The sequence below is a fragment of the Lygodium microphyllum genome, chromosome 22 (genome assembly GCF_053477565.2).
Source record: "Lygodium microphyllum isolate KBCC chromosome 22, Lygodium_microphyllum_v1.1.10, whole genome shotgun sequence".
Taxonomy (NCBI): Eukaryota; Viridiplantae; Streptophyta; class Polypodiopsida; order Schizaeales; family Lygodiaceae; genus Lygodium; species Lygodium microphyllum.
The window spans coordinates 99,457,509-99,463,499 of NC_141156.1; positions in this window are offsets into that span (position 1 = coordinate 99,457,509).

Below are 5,991 nucleotides of genomic sequence, written 5' to 3' on the forward strand. Positions count from 1 at the left end.
CTATGTGCACATTGCCTACAGCAAGATGGATGTGATCTAGGTTATAGTCCACATTGCAGTTTGTCTGCTTTTTGAAAGTGTGGCCTAGTAGTGACTTATCACTGGCCCCTTTAGTGTTTGGTAACACATAAAAGACGACTGGGATACTTTCATACTCGACAGAGATAGCCACTTTGCATTTTCCTAAGAGAGTGTAAGCATCGCCTCCAAATGGGCTGATTTTAGCATTCGTGGGCTATAATTTAGGTTGACTGATGCGTGTCCAATGGTCATGCGCCAAGATATTACGGTCGGCAACTTCGTCAATCAAGGCATCAAAAGAATACGTCCGTTCTACGGTGACCGTGATTTGTAGGTAGGCGGGTGCTACTGCTTCTTCATCTTGATCTGTTAGTTCGGTAATTGTGGCCATGCAAACGTTGACAGGGGCTTCACTCATAGGTGGCTCATGCAATGGATGGGAAGGAGGGTAGTACTTTTTCATGCGACTGCCATTGAAGAAGCCTATTCCTTCCCCTTCGAGCTTTCCCAACTCGACATTGCCCGTTCTACTAATTGCACACACCCGGAAAGGTCCCAGTCCTCGAAATTTCATTTTCTGTTTGTGACCTTTCACCAAGTATAATAGGACAAGGTCTCCTTGATCAAAGTTGCGATGGTTGACGTGCTTGTCAAACCACATCTTTCGTTGTGCCTTCTCACAAATCAGAGTGTGGGTGGCTAAGAGTCGAGTCTTCGTGAGACGCTCTAACTCCACTAAGCGGTCAGTCCAAGCTTCTCTTCCCTCCCAACGCTCCTGAGCTGCTATCCTTAAGCTAGGGACAAAGAACTCTAAGGATAGAATGGCCTCCGTTCCATAAGTCAGCCTAAAGGGCATCTGTCCGACAGTCGTCTTATAAGCTGTACGATAGGCCCACAAGGCCGCCATCAATTTATTATCCCAGTCTCGTTGTGATGTAAATACTATCTTAGTAAGCACATTGACTAGGATTTTATTCGTGGACTCTGCTTGGCCATTTTCTTGAGGGTAGTAGGGAGAGGACCTTCTATGAATGATTAGGAAGGTTGAGAGCAGGTGGGATATCACTTCATTAATAAAGTGCATGCCCTGATTACTCACTAGTTCGATTGGACAACCAAACCCTGAGAAGACGTGCTCCCACAGGAACTTCGCAGTGGTTCTAGCATCGTTCTTTCTAGTGGCTCTTGCCTCCGCCCACTTCGTCAGGTAATCCGTTGCCACAATGATATAGCATGCCTGGGAGTACTGTGCCGCAGGACTGATAGGCCCAATGAAGTCAATGCCCCATTTTTCGAAGGGTTGTCGAGCTTTTACGAGAGCCAACTCCATCTTACCCTTGCGCATGGGCACCTTAGTCCTCTGGCACTCATCGCAGTGTTTGACAAACTTAGCAGCATCACGGAATAGGGTGGGCCACCATAGTTGGGATTGTAACACCTTACGGGCAGTCGTATCCCCACTAAAGTGTCCACCAACTATCCCGCCATGCGCTTCTCTCAATACATCATGCATCTCGTGCTCGCACACACAATTACACAATAAACCGTCTTGTCCCAACCTATAGAGTTGGCCAACGATCAGTTGGTATGGTTGGATTTTTAAGATAAGTCTCCTTAGCCTGGCTTTCTCAATAGGTCTCTCAAGCAGACCGTTCTCTAGCACTTGGACTACATCATCGACCCAATATGGCGTCAAATCATCCCTAAACAAGTCTCCTTTGCTAAACAGGCCAAAAAGATGAGTGTCCGGTGGGTCATCAAGTATGCCTTGTCCAACAGCTTCTCCTATGGGTATGCGGGACATGTGATCCGCCATGTAGTGCTGATTTCCCTTATGTACAACCACAAAGAAATCAAACTCCAACAAGAGAAGTAACCATCTTGCTATGTGACCTATAGCGTACGGTGTGTTCTCAAGATACAACAAGGCTTGATGGTCTACGAAAAAGACGAATGGTGTGGCCAACAGATAATGTCAAAATTTCTTTACAACAAACACCATGGCTAACCCTTCCCTTTCTATAGTGGAATAGTTCATCTCCGTTTTCGGTGAGCTGCCTGCTGGCAAAGCTCATTGGATAATCAATATTATGTTCACCAGGCTGGCATAGAACAGCTCCAATAGCAAACTTAGAGGCATCTATGTGTACATGGAATGTTATACTCTAGTCTCTGGGGCTCGTAAGATTGGTGCAGTGGTGAGAGCCTTCTTCAACTGTTCATATGCACGTTGGCATTTCTCAGTCCACTCAAATACGATCAGCAGCTTGTACAATGGTCTAGCAATCATCACGTAGTTTAGTACAAAGCGTTGATAGTATCTCGTATGGCCTAAGAAATGCTGAACACCCTTGTAGTTAATGGGCGATGGTAGGCTGACAATGACCCTGACTTTTGAGAAGCAGGTGGCAATGTCATTCCTTTACACTATGTGCCTTAGGATACATCCGTGCTTCACCCAAAACTAGCACTTCAAGGGGTTCAACAAGAGGTTGTATAACCGACACCATTCAAAGACAGCTCTCAACCTCTCTAAGTGTTCAGCCCGTGTATGCATAAGTCATCTACAAACACCTCTAACTCGCGTCTCATCATATCCTTGAAGATGGTGCATATTAATCATTGGAAGGTTGCAGGCACATTCATTAGCCCAAAGGGCATAACGATGTAGGCGAATACACTCCACTCCTTGGCGAAGGCAGTCTTGTGCCTATCGTCAGGGTGCACTTGCACTTGATTATAGCTAGAGAAACCATCCAAGAAGCTGTAAGCTTCTTTGCCTGCACCCCTCTCCAACATGTGCTCGGTATACGGTAAGAGGTAGTTATCCCTCTTCGTAGCGGCATACCCAAAATTTACCATTCTTTTTCATAACGATCACTATGGGCGATACCCAATCCATGTACTCAATCTCATATATATATCCCGCCTTCATGAGCTTATCGATTTCTTTCTTCACTGCATGGGCATGTTTGGGATTCATATGGTAAGGTCGCTGCTTTGTTGGCACCGCATCTGGAACCATTGGATATTATGGGTCACAACCCTAGGATCGACTCCTCTAAGTTCCTCCAATGACAAGGCAAACACATCGACATACTCTCGTAGGAGAGCAACAAGTCTAGCCTCCTCATCCTTGGTTAGGTCGTCAGCGATGAACACAGGTCGAGGCTTCTTGCCTTCCCCTGCCAGGTCGACTTCCTTGACCCTGGCGGGTCCCTCAATTGGTTCACTGGCTTGCCCTTGTCTCTTTGCTCCTAGCAAAATCACCACTCTATCACCCTTCTTAAACTTCGTGAAGCATTTGGGGAGATCCTACGACTTCTTTTGCCTCTTTGCTTTTGAGTCTTTAGGTTGCTTCCTGGCCTCCTCCCTTAACCATATGTGCCTTAGGTGGACTTGCAAGTCCCCTTTGGTGCATCTGACCTTAGAGGGTTGGGGTATTTTAGGATCACTCTCTGTACTGACTTCAGACTCCAAGTTAAACTCACATCCCTCGCTTGAGGAAGGAGTTTCGCTAGGGGGTCGTAATTCAGTAGGTGAATCCATCTTCAGTACTAGAGCTACTAGTGGCTGTGCCACCCCTGCCTGCTCATAATCCATGGCTCCCATGTGCTCCAACCAAGATCTATCGCACTCCATCAGCATGACTCCTTTTTCCTTCCAGCCTGCCCTTTCCCTTATAGGCCTAGAGTCTACCTTGATTTGTTTGATTTCTCTTCCTTCAGTGTCGTATTCTATCGTGTCCAACTCTTCTTCACTCTCGTCCCCTATAGAGCGACAGTGCTCGTACCCCTCATCATCAGAGTCTTGCCCCTCTAACTATTCATCATTCCCCAAGTTTTCCTCTCTAATATCCTCTTCGTCAGTTACTAAAGCCCAATTGTATTATAGGTTAAGATCGTGCATTTTGGTCCATTTCCACTCAGGCCCAGCCAAGAGATCACTTAGGGGTTTTAGATTAGCAGCCTTGTTGCCCTCTAGTTTATCGGTCAGGCACTCTATGATTTCCTAAAGCTCGAGATTGTTGGTGGGGATATGGAACGATATTGGTTTCCCTTGGTCACGTGAGCTTCCTGCCATCATATAGAGTGGCACGGTGGGCTCCTTAGCTGGCATGCTTGGTGATTTAGCAGGTTGCTTATACAACTCTTCCTCATCTGAGAATGGTAGGTCAATGGTTGCCAAGACATGCATCCAATCTCACTTGTCCTCAGGGCAAAGGATGTACTTGGTCAATGACCCATAGGGTTTGCTTTCCTGGGCATCACCTTTTAGCATGGTAGGGATAGCATCGAGGTCGGCTGGGGTAGTCTTCCAGGTGTCCATCTCAACCCTTACCGCTTCTGTCCTATTCCCCAAGAAGATGAGATTGTTCCCCCAATCTTCAATAACTCACTCATTCCTCATCCAATGTCGGCCTAGCAATATGTCGTAGTCCATTCCCTTCATGACAATGAAGTTTACAGAAAACTGCACTCGTGCGACCTTCACTGGCTAGTTCTTTAGGACCCCCAATGGTCTGACCTTCATTCAGTTGGCCAATGTTACATTGAACCTAGCCGCTTCCATAGGTGGGTTTTCTCAGGCATGTAGAACTACATGGCTCAAGACACTGACCCAAGTGCCCATGTCTACGATTCCTTTTCATGTTGCATCACCCAAGGCTAAGATAGGTAGGACTGCATGCAACTTCGTGCCTTCCCAGAAAGCGTTGATGTGTAGTGACCTTGGAGTCGAGTGTAGCGTTAGGCTTGGAATCTGCGTGATCGCGTCTTGCTCTTGCAAGTCAGCAGTAGTATACTCCCTTTTTTCCTCCACCCAATGCCTTAATTCTTTCCATAAGGGAGGGTGCTGCCAAAGCAAATCTCCCAGGCTCACGGTTAGTGGGGTGGTTACTAAAGTGGTGAGGAGGTTGCTGGGTGGTTCGTTTCCTCCTTGTTCATCATTCTTTGGCCATATGTCGTGGTAAGCTTCTCCTTGGTCTTGCCTCCGCGGCATCTCTTGTGGCATGGGTGTGTTTCCCGATTGAGGTTGCAATGGCAAAACCGGTGTACTCACGCTAGAGAGGTCTTCCATTCGGTCTTCCAATATGGGTTCTACATCTTTAAGGTGTTCCTAGGCATCCTTGATCCACTCCTTAACTTTGGATATAGCCTTGAGTTGTCGTCTGGGATGGGGGTACTCCAGGAGCTGAGGTCTCTGCCTCGGCATCAGTGACCCCCTTTCGTGCCGCTAAGGTTGTAGCTTCCTCAGTCTTAAGGGTAATCTTTGTGTTTGTTCTCTTTCTCCTTCTCCTCTGCTTTTCTTTCCCAGGCAGCGAGATGCCTGTTTGTATTGTCTGCGCTCACGTCATGACATGCAGTGGAATGGGCGTATCCTCACTGCCAAAGGTCTCCACACAAAATAGTCCCAAAGGTACGGAGGGCATGTTGATAGAACTAGCTACTGGCTTCCATCTAGGACAGTCAGGAAATAGGTGTGTGATCTCACACTCAGTGCATCAAAGGTCAACTTTATCTTGGTTTTCCTATTCCCTTTCTGGGCAGCGTGATGAAATATAGCCTAGATGACCACAAGTCCAGCATGAGATTGGATCTTGACTTGGTCCTCCAAAGCATCTACCTCTTCCTCTGCCCAACGCCATTACCGTACCGGTTGATAGTCCATTAGGACTGAATTGCCTTTCTTGTCATAGGAGATGTATGGATTTATGTAGGTTTCCTCTTCACTAGATTCTTCCACATAGTGAACAGGAGCGTCACTAAGTGGTTGGGTCACATAGGGCCCTGGTGGTCTAGGTATGCTTGTTGGGTTCATCTCTAGCCTAGGAATGGCTGGTCTTGTGTCATTTGGTGCTGGAAATGCCAGTTGGGCTCCCCTACCAAAGAGGTTAGGTGGCCTGTCGCCTAAGTATGGATGGTTGTATTGTTGCGCATATGGAAATCTCCTGGGAAATCTGCAGCGCAA